This window comes from Erithacus rubecula (genome assembly GCF_903797595.1).
Source record: "Erithacus rubecula genome assembly, chromosome: 3".
In the NCBI taxonomy this organism is placed as follows: Eukaryota; Metazoa; Chordata; class Aves; order Passeriformes; family Muscicapidae; genus Erithacus; species Erithacus rubecula.
Genome location: NC_136689.1, coordinates 139,613,863 through 139,628,078, shown reverse-complemented (window position 1 = coordinate 139,628,078; position 14,216 = coordinate 139,613,863). Strand labels below are relative to the sequence as shown.

Below are 14,216 nucleotides of genomic sequence, written 5' to 3'. Positions count from 1 at the left end.
AGGGTGCACCCAGGGCTACTGGGAGAGACTGAAATCAGGACAGCCAGTGAAGAGTGGAGACCCAGTCAAAATATACAGGAGGTGGCTGCTATTCAGTAGAGAGAGGGAGTGAAGAGAGCTGGCAGCTCCTGGGAAGCTTAAATATATAACAGATTTTTTAAAAATCCCTGAAAATGTATCTTTAAGTTTATAATTTTCACCAGTCTTCTCAATGTTTTATCCAATTCTACCACTCTCTTCCCAATACAGTAGAAGAACTAAAAATGTAATGTCTCATCAGACTGGAAAAAGAATGTTGTAGTGCACAGAATTCCCATTAAATAACACCCCATTAATTCCTGAGTCACCTGGAAAAGGCAAACCTCTCCCCCCACTCTTTATTTTCCCCAGTGAAAGAACTGGGGGGGTGATGAAGTAAATCCAGGAGACAGGAATGAAAGTAAGAAAGAAGATAACCCCAATGTAAAATCTAACTGAGCAAGAACTTCATACCACAGGCTGCTGTGCACCCTGAACCTTTACATGGGCTTAAAAATGCAACAGGTGACTGATGAACATGGGAAAACACTGGGAGAAATCTTCCCTGTTTGTCTTTTTCTCATGTTCTTCACAAAACCAGCCTGGATTTGGCTCATTTTGCATGGACACAGCTCTGTCCTGACCCAGTTCCTCTCTTCCTGTGACAATTCCAGAAGGAAATCCTACAGGAAAGCACAAAACCAGAAGTTCAAGAGCTGCCAGGTTACTTGAAATTCACCTTTTCTCATCAGCTTGTCTGTCTTTCCTCTCTCCATGGCCATGGTGAGGATGGATCCACTCAACCACAGTAACCTGGACTATTAACCAAAATTAGACCCAGCCCTAAGAGCCAGGTTTGAAAATAACCAGATCTCCATCACCCAAGAGAGGAAAGAAAGGAGAAAGGAAGAAAGAGACATACCAAGGGCTTGTGGCTCATCATCCTTCTGTGTCCAGGCAGATCAAATCTAAATCCATCAGTGAATTTAGGAAGGCAAACACATTTTGGAGACTAAAGTCAGGAGTGGGCACAAGGAACTCACAGGTGCCAAGTTCACACCTGATGAAGAGTGTGCAAAAGATGCATCTGTGCTGTAATTATGTCATATATTTACATCCCTGTTAGGGATGAATGTGAATTAAGGTGGGTATAAGGTATAAAAGTAATTTAGTCCCAATAAGGTAAGATGAGAGACAGACTCAGTTTTGCTGTATCTGCTCTCAGCTGGTGACAACAATGAACTTCCACCACCCAGGAATTCCCATTCCAACATCCTTACACAGAGATGCAACACTGAGCAGAAATACAAACACCCACACTTGAGTTTTTATATCCTTTATCTGAGCTTGTCTAATCTCACTGGTCCCACTATTTTATTGTTTGGTGGGTGTTTTTAGTGATTTGATTATACTTAAACAATAGGATCCACGTTTGAGAATTGTTTCCTCCTGCCCTTTGTAGCCATCAGCCAGGTTTTTAACTGATATTCTTTGACTCAGAAACCTTTCTCAGCCTGAAGAAAGCACTATTCTGAAAATAAATAAAACATAAAAAGAAGGAGACCTCTGTAATGGAGTTGGGACATGGACCAAAAGAACTTGTATTTCAAATGTTCTATTGAACTGTTTACTTGTGCTACATTCAGAGTTTTGGGAAGCCATCCAAACCTGCACAGACACAAAATAATCCATGGAAATTACAGCTACAAGGTGCCAGTGACAGCAAAAAGTGTTTTTATGGGGAAAATGAAGCTGAAGGATGAGGTGAAAAGCATTATGCAGGAAATGTCCAAAAAATAAAGGGTGAGCTGAGGAGATTTGTCACCACCACACATACCCAAAAAAAGTAGAGTGACAAAGGCAATGAAAGAAGCCCTGTGCAAAAATTAATTAGACAAAAAACTGGAGGAGTTTTCTCCCTGTCCAGAGGTTTTTACTTCCCCTTCTATGTCACTGGGGGATCTAAGGATGGTAGAAGAGATGAGGAGAGGGGATGTGGTGGCTGCTGAGTGACTGAGCACATAAAGCTCTTCTGAAGGTGCATCATGGAAAGTCCAAGGACACTCCTCTGTTTCCAAAATCACTCACAAGCTCAGGGATGCTCTGCAGCATCTTTACAGGGGGATAGGTGATTGGGTGATAGGACAAAGGGAAAGGGCTTCAAACAGAAAGAGAGCAGGTTTAGATTATATATTAGGAATAAATTCTTTCCTGTGAGGGTAGTGAAGCCTTGGCACAGGTTGCCCAGAAAAGTTGGGATGCCCTGGAAGTGTCCAAGGCAGGTTGGAGGGGCTTGGAGATATTTGAGATTATGGATAGATTTCTGGAGGTATTGGGGATAGTGGAAGGTGTCCCTTTCTGTGGCAAGGGAAGTGGAACTGGATGAGATTTTAACATTCCTTGATTTGCATTCCCCTTAGTAAATAACTTAAGTGACATTTAACTTGACAAAAAAAAAATGCTTAAAAATTTAAAGAAGATAGAAAAACTTATCTGTTGTACCTTCCAAATCAACCCCCAATTTCACTATTAAGAGGCAAAATAAAAACACTGCAACTGAAGCATAAAGGAAATAGTTTAAGGTCAAATAAAGCCACAAACAATTCAGGCAATTAAGATCATGGGAGCACAGGGAGGGTGCAGGGAGTTGTCTAATGGGCTCCACAATGAAACCAGAAATATTTATTCAAATTGAGCAGTCCCTCCTTTTTTGTGATGCTTTAATCCAAGGATTAAATGTTTTCCATGAAAGAGATGAGACCCTTAATGATTACATGCCCATAAAAATCAGAAGGTAATGCTGTTATTCCAAGTAGTTATCATAAACTACTGCACCAAGTAAATTTTGCCAGGCACTGTACACACTGTAGATCTTTCAGAATAAATAGTTTCACTGCAAAAACAGAGAGTGTGCAGCCCCAGCAGGGAGGGGCAATTCCACTTTAAATTGCTCCAAGGAAACACCTGCCTCTACCAGGCCATTATTTTGCAGGGAAATATTTTTAAACCTGTTTTCAGACACTCAGTTCAAAAAGTTGAGGTAGCTGCTCTCTGCAGATAAAATTAAGACAAATTATAAGAGAATGAAATGCTAAAAAAAGAAACCTGGTCCAGATGGATTCCCGTCTGAATTCTATAAAATATTTACAGATCTTCTGTCACCAAAACTTACGTTTCTTTTTGATGAGGTGGAAACCAAAGGCTCTCCACCTGTCTTATTTTTATTTTTTGGTTTTAAACTCTCATGGAAGATATAATAAAGTTATCTAGGAGGGAAAAAAAATTAAAAAAAAAAAAAAAAAAAAAAAAAAGAAGGGAGGGAAAAACAAACAAACCCAAAATAAACCACTAAAACTGAAAACACAACTGACTTTAATCAGTAGGTAATTACTGCAACTCCAATTAATCAATGTTGATTCTACAAATCCTATACAAAAGAGAGATTGTCCCTTTGCTTAATTTAGTCCAAAAATTTTCCCTAAATTTCAAGTTCAAGGTTTTGATCATTAAAATAGGCTTAGCTCAGATAAGCACAGCCTGATACCACCATCATTCACATAATAAATTAACAGCCTAGTCCCCTGACAGAGCTGTCTCTAGATACCAAAAGACACTTCATCATGTGTCATAAGGGTGAAATATCCACTTTTTCATTTCAGACCAGCCAAATTTTCTGCTCCTGAATCTGCACATTGCATTTGCCAACAGCCAGGCTGACAGAGCTCAGCTCCCCAGGGAGGAGGGGGCAGTTTATATGAATGTGACATGCTGATTGACTTTCTGTTTGTTCTGCTCCCATAGGTGATGGAGCAGAGGGAAACACAGCAATCCTTTAAACTGCCAATTATCCCATCAGCCCTGGCAGGAGTTTGGGAAAAGGATGAGACTGAACACCAGCAACATTTCAAGGTGTGCATCCAGACATGGTTTGGTACCTCTGGATTTGATGTTAAAAATAGCAGTGGGTTGAAACCAGGGGGTGAAGGTCCAGGTCTCAGATTTCTTGCTCAAGGCTCTGCATTTGTTCTTCTCCCCCTCTCCAGTAAGGGACCCAAAGGTCTTAAAACATGAATTTCTACCACAATAATCACAGAACCATGAATTTTCATAGGTTAGAAAAGCCCTCTAAGATCATCCAGACACACCCTTCCCCCAGCACTGCCAAGGCCACCAATAACCCATGTCCCCACATGCCACATCTACACATCCAATAAATCCCTCCAGGGATGGTGACACCACCACTGCCCTGGGCAGCCTGTTCCAATGATTTTCAGCTCTTTCAGTGAAGAAATTTTCCCTGGTGCACGTGTTAGACTTGAATTTCTGTCTTTGTTGGCTGTTCTCAGTTCAGTGCACAAAGAACTATCTCCACACATCTATTTGCAGATTAAAAGGGAAAAACAAGCAAACAAGCAATACCCACCCCAGTATGGTCTGCTTCCAAAACCATTTCATGTATTATGAGATAAGGACATAAAATGTTTTACATGTTGGAGGTGTATCCCTTTTTTTTTCCATCTGACCTTGGATTCATTACTCAGTAATTATGCTTTTCACAAGCAGAATAAGAGACTACATAATGATTTGGTCTCCACTGGATGTTGACTTGATAAACACTACAATTAATTCAAATTACCATGCTGCCCTTCCTTTCCCTTCACACTTTCAGAAATGTCTCTCTAAACCAATCTATGATTACCAGTCATACAGAAAAGCTTCAGAAAAACACTCCTCCACAAGCATATGGCAGAGCAAACCCATCCAGCACTGCTGGCTTTCCACAGCCTGTATGTTGAGGAAGGCATCACACAGAGATGTCTCCACGTGTTGGCTTTCCTCAGAAAGGCACAGAGACATCCTTTGTGCCCTTCTGGAGTGCACTGTGTCCTCAGGAGAGCAGCCTGCTCCCAGAGAGGCTTCAGGCAGATGCAGGCTGTGATCAGCTACCCAGGATCTCAGCTCTGGCATCCATCCTCAGAGTCAAGCCTGTGCTTTCTAGGAGCTGTACCAGACTCCAGGCACACGCCATGGCAACCAAATTCCAGTGCACTTGTTCAGAACCATCACTTACTCAGAGGAGAAAAAAAAAAAAAAATAAACAGCAAGGGAGGGGAGGAAAAATATAGCAGCAAGTTTAAGTTACTATTTTATGAACAACATAATTCACAGAATCATCGAATCATTTAGGTTGGAAAAGACCTCCAGGGTCATCAAATCCAATCTTTGGCTTATCTCTACCTTGTCAACCAGATCAGAGCACTGAGTGCCACCTCCAGATGTTTCTTGGACACCTCCAAGGATGGGGACTCCACCACTTTCCTGGCAGCCCCTTCCAACCTTTTCCATGAAGAAATTGCTCCTGCTGTCCCAGCTGAACCTGCTCTGATGCAGCTTGAGGCCATTTCCTCTCATCCTGTTCCTTGTTCCCTGGGAGAAGAGACCAACACTCACCTGGCTGCCCCTCCTGTCAGTGGAGAGGAAGAAGGTCCCTCTGAGCCTCCTTTTCTCCAGGATGAGCACCCCAGCTCCATCAGCTGTTCCTTACAGACCCTTTTCCAGCACCATTCCCTTCTCTGGACATGCTCCAGCTCCTCAATGTCCTTCTTGGAATGAGGGCCCAGAACTGGACACAGCACAGATAGACAATCACTGCCCTGTCCTTCTGGCCACTCTATTTTTCATACAGCCCAGGATGCCCTTGGCCTTCTTGCCCACCTGGGCAGACACAGGTCCATGCCCAGGCACCCAGCAGCCACTGTCTGAAGCATGGCAATCACCAGCACAGCCCCACTGCTGCTGATATTCCCCATGCAAGGGAAGGCAGAGCACAGGGAACAGCACTTGAGCTGTCAAACATAACAGCAGCTGCTGGGATGAGTTAACCTGAGCCATTACAGCCTCCCTCCTGTACCAGGACATTGTCCCAGAGCACACTGAAGCAATTCAGCCTCCCAGATTAAACAGCATGACTGCTGCTCAGGTACAGCAAGATGGAAAAGCTCTTAAAATAACAACCTCAAATGGTGTAGTTTCATTAAGGCAGGCTGACCCTTGCTGCTGCAGCTCGTGTTCCTCCCTGGTATTGTTACTCTGTGATTTAGTTCACTGCCTGGCAAAGCTCCTTTTTCTGTCTGTCTTCCCAGTTGTGTATATATTTTTAAATATAGAGTATCAAAGAGAACAGAGATAAACCCTCAAGGTGTTTCTTTCCATGCTGGTCAAAAGAAGAATACAAGAACAAGATATTTCGTGTATTACAGACAGTGGTTTGCAAGAGTGTGCACAGCCTTCCTTCAGCACTTATTTAATTACCAAAACCAAGAGCTAACAGTACCTGATGGATACATAGAAGACCTTCAAGCTCAATTGATGGTTCTGCAAGTTAAAGGCTCAAAAGTTATTCAAGACTACAAAACCCACAAAATTAAAAAACCCAAAAAAACCAAAAAAAAACAAAAAAAAAATAAACAAACAAACAAAAAGAAAAACCAAAAAAAAAAACCAAAACAAGATAGGTTGAAAATTTAGTCCTGCCCTCCCTGGCAGGGACAGGGACACCTTCCACTATCCCAGGTTGCTCCAAGTCCTGCCCAGCCTGGTCTTGAACACTTCCAGGGATCCAGAGGCAGCCACAGCTTCTCTGGGCATCCTGGTTTAGGGCAAACTTTTGGGAGGAAACTTCAGAAGTGGTCTTTTCTAGAAAGCAAATTCAAGTGGCCCCTCTTCTACCAGGTTTGGGAGGTAAACTTCCTTTAAGAAAAGTGGGGAAAAAACTGTTTATTTAATAAGCAAAGTATTCATTAACATGGGAAAATGAACAATATTAAACAATGGAACCTATCATTGTTCTGAAGATGGGGAAAATTCAGGGAGAGTCTTTTTAGTGGGGTGCAGCTTGGCTTGCTCAGTCTCTGTCAGTCCCTCCTGGGCTGGAAAATGCCATGTCCTGGATCTGCTGGGCCACAGGTGTGAGCTCCAGGTGTTTTTCTGGGGTTTTGGCCTAGAGCAGGAGTGATCAGTTCTGAGAAAAAGGAAAAAAAAAAAACCCAGTCTGGGGAACTTCTTTGATTCAGCTAGCTAAAAAAAAAAAAAAAAAAAGAACCTAACTAAAAGCCAAGGAGAGCTCTCTCCCACTGTCCCTGCTGCAGACAGCACAGGCTGAGAGAGTGAGGAATGCAGGGCACTGAAAATGAAACTTTGGCACACACAAACTGCCTGCCACCACTTCCCCCTCCCTTCAATCTCTAAATTTGTTTGAAAGGTGCAGAATTTATTTCTGAGCTAAACAGATGAATGAGGATACAATTCAGCATCATCACCCCAGGACATTGGGCAGCCGGTGCTCACCACCCTCATTTGGAAGAATTTCTTTCTAATATTCAATCTAAATCTCTTCTGATTCAGTTTGAAGTCATTTACTCTTGTCCTGTCACTCCTTGTCCCCAGTCCCTCTCCAGCTCTCCTGGAGTCCCTTTAGGAAGGGGCTCTGAGCTCTCCCTGGATCCCTCCCTTCTCCAGGCTGGACATTCCCAGCTCTCCAGCCTGGCTCCAGCCCTTGGAGCATCTTCACCTTCTCCCCTGCACGTGCATCAAGTCCATGGCTTTCATGTTGGGAGCTTCAGACCTGAACAAATTACTCCAGGGAATCTCACAAGAATGAAGCTGAGAGGAAGAATCTCCCTGCTAAAGAAGCCAACACAGATAAATTTAATTTGAAGATCTTTCAGGACCTGGTAACTCGAGTCAGACTTGACTTTGCAAAACCTGAACAATCTGAAAGCTGCATTTCCTGCAAGGAGACCTGATGAGTTTTCAATCATTTCATTCTCTAGGCTCTTCTCCAGGAGTTCTGCACACACAAGTTTCTCTATCTGCAATAAACCTTTCAGTTTTGAATGTATGCCAATCTCTGAATTTTAAATTCATGTCCCACCCCTGGAAGTGTTCAAGGGAAGGTTGGATGAGGCTTGGAGCAACCTGGGATAGTGGAAGGTGTCCCTGCCCATGAGAAGGGGGAGTTGGGATTAGATGATCTTTAAGATCCCTTCCAACCCAAATAATTTTGTGATTCCATGAAAATTACAATATACACACTTATAGTAATTTCAATTCTGTATGTTAATTAACTTTTGAATAACCAAAAATGAGACACCTAGATCTCTTTAAAATACTTGAAATTCTCAAGTGAGTCTCAATATGTAATTCTATGTCATTTGATCTTCTCTAAAACAACTTTGTAATGAACCAGAGAGGCACGAGAATCCCAAATAAAGATAAGGATCATCAACCTCAACCTAAAACCCTCTAGAGAGGTGGAACACCAATCTGTAATTTCAAGCTGTGGTCTCAAGAGAATTTCTTCCTTTCCTAAATCTGTCAGAACTCTTGACTATCACAGTCCAGCCCAGCCTCTCATGCTGTTCTACCCAGGGGAGAACCCAGAAACCACATTCACCAACCTTTGCAGAAACCTGTCAAACTTTTTACTTAATGAAGTAAAATTTAAAAGCATTTGAATAATTATTTGATGCATTTCATGACTAAATCAACCCAGATCTTTCCAGCCTGTGAGGTAGACAGGATACAAACTCCATTACAATTCAGGACAACCACCAGAAAAGGAAATAATTTCATAGAAGAGGTTGGTCCAGTACACCAGTGCCAACCTTTCTGACAGGACTGAGTTATTTCACCCACCTCAAAGAACATTTGGTGATAAAAATATTCAAAGTTTTCCTATGAGGGGAGCTTTGATAGCCACATATGGATGGATGCCATCAAAAAAGTTGTTCCTGCCCATGGTTGGGTTGGATAAAATGGTCTTTAAGGTCCTTTCCAACCCAAACCATTCAATGATTCTATGCCTGAAAACCTGTAGATGCCTTTGCATACTCAGGACATGACTTTTCCATGTTTTAACTTCTTCAAGAGTTAACAAAGCAAGAGAATCCAAACCCACACATGACAGCACTTCCACACCACAGACAATCACACCAAAGACCAGCACTTGCTTATGAAATGTAAAGAAAAAAATGTTTTCTTGAGTTTAACTGGCATCTGCTTGTAGCCTTCTGCTGTCAGGGCTGAAACACCCCTGGAATTACTAAACATTACAGCTGACAAGTCTCCTACCTCAGAAAGATTGTTCTTTACTCCAGGGAATTTTATGATAGACCTCATCTTGATATAGAGGAATTGATCAAAGAACTGAAAATTAGTGGCTGCTTGGGTAATCATGACTTGTTCACCTAAAAAAAATATTTTATAAAACCCTCAAAACTTATTAAAGAAAAATAAGTCAAGAACCTTGCTGTTTTTAAAAGAGCTGTTTTAAAAAGACATTTAATTATAAAAATAGAAGAGTGTAAGAGATGATAAAAATAACAACATGTAGGAATTTCAAAGGTATCCCTTCCTGGATATCCATAATTCTCAGCTGGGGAAGATGGCAGCCCTTTCTACATAGGGTAAAGAAATGTGTAAAACACTCCAAAACCTTATGTTTGCCTATTTACTTGGAGGGAAAAAAAAAGGAAAACCAACCAACCAGAGAAAAATGCCACAAAAATCCTCACAATGCCACCACAAAAATGATACAAAAAATCTACAGTAAAAAAAGCAAAAAACCAAAAAACAACCCAAATAACTAAGGAAAAAAAGGGTGAAGGCAAAAATGAATTTTCACAGTGGAGCTGGTGCAGGGCAGGAGACTGAACTCAGGAACAATTCAGATAAATCAGGAATGTTTGTAAATTATTTCCACCTTCAGAAAATATTTGAAAAAACATTCAAACACAAAATTTCAGTAAAAGTCAGTGGAAATTAATGTCCACCCCATCAGTTGCTGAGGAAAGTCCAGAAATAGCAGCTCAGATGTGATTAAATCCAGCAAGGCTGGGTAACACAAGCACCAAATGCTGTGAAAGAGCAGGACAAGCAGCGATTTGGCTCGTTAGTGCTGATTTATGACACCATTTGGAAAGAATCAAGGGGATTCCAGAAGAAAAGCTAACATGGAATCAAAGCAAAAGGGTAAAGCAGGCAATGGTGTGCTCATTAATGGCCTGCCAGCCTAACAACAAATGCAAGAGAAGAAGAGGGAAAAAAATAAATGAAAGGAGAGACAAAATAGAAGAAAAAACAGCTGATGTTGGACCAAATTATAAAAGAAGAATAATTCAATTTTGGGCTGCAATAGGCAATTTAACACTTCCTTTCTCACAAGCAAGGAAAGGACAGCTCAATGCATTGGTTGTTCAACTGCTGGACACCTCAGCCATGAGAGGCAGTTATTAAATATTCAAATTAGTATGGATTTATGGAAACTGAGGTTTATTGAACCTCAGGAAATGTTTTCATCCATGAGACCATGTGACACTGATGACATGAAACCCATGAGGCAGAGCATCATCTTGAGTGACCAAAGAAAACTGATGTGTCTCAGCATTAAAAAAACCCATCAACCACAAGGTATCAGGCTATAATTACATGAAAGCCAATTCCAGAGGTGGGAAGTGTCCAAAACAGTCCAACAGGGACAGACAAGTGTCCTGGTTTGAAGGACACGTGTCTGCTAAGAAAGGCAGGAGCTTCTCTTTGAAATGGAGAATGTAAACCCCCTCCCTCCAAATTATTATTCAAATTTTGAAATTAAGGGGCTCTCAGGTAAACATATGGGAATTAGAAATAACAGTTCTTTACTGGGAAAATTAAAATAGAAACACAGTATTACAAAGAACAATCCCAACACTGACAGAGTCAGAATACAGCCTGACACCCTGTCAGTCAGTCAGGGTGTTGGCACAGTCCCATTCAATGGTGGCTGCATCCTCCTGCAGTGGCAGATGTGGTTCAGCTGGAGCAGTGCTCCTGGAGAAGGTGCAGTTTTCCTCTGAAGGTCCAGGGATGATGTGGAAAGGTCTGGCTTTCCTCTGGAATCCAGTGGAAAAAATGGATAACTTGCTGTCCAAAATCTCAGTTTTTATCTGGGTAGGAAAGGCTTGGCTCCTCCCCTGGCTGGAGCATCTCCCATGGGATGATGTAATTTTATCAGTCACACAGTGGGACTCAATGGCCCAGCAGCAGATGATATCCTCCTGGAGGGAGGATGGGTTGTGGAAAAGATAAAGATGATTGCCCCAGCTGGTTTAAAGATGGCCCATTAGCAGATGGTATGTGCCACGGAGATAAGGAATCACTGCCCCACCTGGCTGCAACAGATGGGGACAGAATACACATTTCTGGCCACATCAACTCAACACAATGAGGCACTGGAATAGTCTACCCCTGTCCAACTCTACTCCATGCTCGATGAAACACTAACAGAGCATCAAAAGAGAGTCCAGGAAAAAAAAAAGATCTACAAGAGAGATGGAGAAGGACTTTGGACAAGTGTGAGGAGCCACAGGATCAGGGGGGATGACTTCAAACTGAAAAAGGGAAGGCTTAGATTGGATATTAGGGAAGAAATTCTTCCCTGTGAGGGAGGTGAGGCCCTGGCACAGGTTGCCCAGAGAAGCTGTGGCTGCCCCATCCCAAAGCCAGGTTGGATGGGGCTTGGAGCCACCTGGGATAGTGGAAGGTGTCCCTGCCCACAGCAGGGGTTGGAATTGGATGATTTTTAAATCCTTTCCAACCCAAACCATTTCATGATTTTTAGAACTTGCTGCCTTGGCCTGAAAAAACTGAAGCTCCTGAAAGAAAGCAGCACCAAGCACAATCTAAGTGGAAAAGTGATGTTCAGCAGAAAATGATGAGCTTAGGTCACATAAATCCAGGAAAAAAATCTCTTTTGGCACTGAGGTTCTCAGGATTTCCAAGTCATGTTCCCTGGATCAGTAACCTCTCACCTGGAGGCTTGTTGGAGCCAGTGGAGTCCAGCAGTGTAACCAGCACCCCAGCTTTGCTGCCTAAAGTCCTTAAAAAAGGAATCATCCTCTTCCCCGAAGCTATTTGCATTCCATTTTTGTTTCTCTCTCTGTTGAAGTGTTTAAATTATATAGATACATCACATCTTACTCTTCTCCATTAAATATTAAAAGGAATTTTTTGTTTGTTTATGGATTTTTTTGCCGCCTGATCCCTCTTTTTTTTTTTTTAATTTAGAAATAGAATGCAAAGAAACACCTGTGTTGAGATTTGCATTAGTGCTGCTCTACCTAAATTATTGTATTACAAACATGCATCTTTCCTGTCTTTGCACAAAATTTTGTTTGATAATGGGAGTTTAAAATATTCTTGATATTCACCTAGGAAGGGTGTTTCTTCCAGGAATATATTTAATGCAAGAACACCTAAGAATATTAACAATATGCAGTGAAGTAAATAAAGCATTTGGAAGGGGAAAAAAAGAAAATAAATTAAAAAAACCCCCACAAAACAAAATATTAGAATGGGAGATTTACATTTACAGAAAGTAAGAAAATTTGGGAAGACAGACTGCATTCTAGGTCACAGATTGAAACAGCTCTTGGGTTTCTTCATTATGAGAAAAAATTTGGGGTATGCAGGGAAAGTGTGGGTTTAATTTCATCTTTATTTCTCACTATACCCAAATGTATTTTAATTTGCAGTACATTAATTTTCCTCAAGTGAAGTCTGTTTTGCTCTGAGGGTAACTAGTCAGTGATCTCCCTGTCTGTATCTTGACCCAGGAGTTCCCTTATCCTATTTTTCCCCTCTCATGCAGCTGGGAAGGAGGGAATGGGTGGGTTTACATCACAGGTATAAAACACAGCAGCTCAAAAATGAAATTAGAAAGTTCAGGTTCAACCATGTCCCAAAGCTTAGCCCTGTTCCTGTAATTCTTCTCTTGACCTGCTCATGGCCTCACAAATTCATGGAGTTTTTCATTTATCCTGAGATTTGATACTCCCGTTCTTCCATTTGCTCCACATTCCCTTACAGGACAGTATTTCCCTCTGGTGGAGCTGTTTTCCAACTGTCCCTTCCTCTTTTGCTACACCATATTCAACACATGATCACCCTTTAAAACATTTCTCCACAATCTGAAATTAATAATTCCACATGGAAAAAGGAGCTACAAGGAATTGGACACCAAAAAAATAATACTGAAAGATTATAACAGCAGAAACCAGCAGAAATGTGATTAAAAATGAAATTAAATCCACCAATCTGCATTCACCCCAGCTTTGATTTCAGCTATTAATGTGCAAATGATGACTGCTCAGATCTGCTGTGCTGCAAATTGCTCAAGTTCAGATTCACCCACCTTAATAGGAAGCTAATAAGAAAAATGTTATTATTCATCTCTGTCACATTTACCTGTGTGTGATGATATGGGCCATGATACAAATGCACACAAGATCACCACTTTTGATTCTTAAGACATGGATATTTAATAAGTTATTTAAGTGCCATTTTAGCTACGTGCAGAACAATGTCCTTTGCTCCAGCAAAGTAAGTCTAGGCATTTTATCTCCAGAATTTCATAAACTTAAAATAGAGAGTTAAGTTGTTCTTTTTTTTTTTTTTTTTTTCTTCTAGAACATCAAAAAGTTGTCAAATTTCCATTTACTGCCTTTTAACTCATTTATGTGATCACAAAATATCTCCCAAAGAAATGTCCATGTCCATGCAAGAGTAGCAAAAATTACTGAATCCATTCATTCCTCCTGCAATTTGTCCTACTGGTTTTCACACATACCTTTTCTCTCCTGGCAATTGACTCCCTCTTCCAAGATGCCACCACTATCACCATTTTTTTCCCCCTTTTTTTTTTTCCTGAATCCATATTTCTGTGTAATTTTATGCTTGATTATGTCCCTAGCACATGATTACATGTGTGGGTTGTAACACATTTTCCACACTAAATGTGGTAGCCTACAGTCTGCAGAAACCACTGAAAATTATTACTGGCTACAAGAATTTGGGGTTTTTTGTTTTGGTTTTTGTGGGTTTTTTTTGGGGGGGGGGGGGGGGTTGGGTTGGTTTTTTTTGCTGATTGATTGGGGAAGGTTTTTTTGGTGTTTTTGGTTGGTTGTTTGCTTTCTTGCAGACCACAAAAATCATCATAACCTGTTTTGATTTTCTTGTCCTCAGCAATCTCCAGATGGGAAAGAGCATTAGGGGAAGGTTGAAAAACCCAACTCATAGCAATGAAAACCTTGAAATTTTCAGCTCAGACTCCACTACAAATCGTGACGTCTGTGAGACTTGGTACCTTCCACTCACCTTTT

The 14,216-nt window shown here is 41.2% G+C and overlaps 1 protein-coding gene across 1 annotated transcript in view; it reads right to left on the bottom strand.

Annotated features, from left to right (window-relative positions):
• The window catches only part of TSNARE1 (t-SNARE domain containing 1), a 378,445-nt gene extending 364,732 nt beyond the window's left edge, over positions 1-13,713 (bottom strand). Inside the window, exon 1 of the mRNA XM_079302793.1 lies at positions 13,685-13,713. The gene's annotated coding sequence lies outside the window, so the exon portion shown is untranslated. The remainder of the gene's footprint in view (positions 1-13,684) is intronic.
• Between the last annotated feature and the right edge of the window lie 503 nt (positions 13,714-14,216).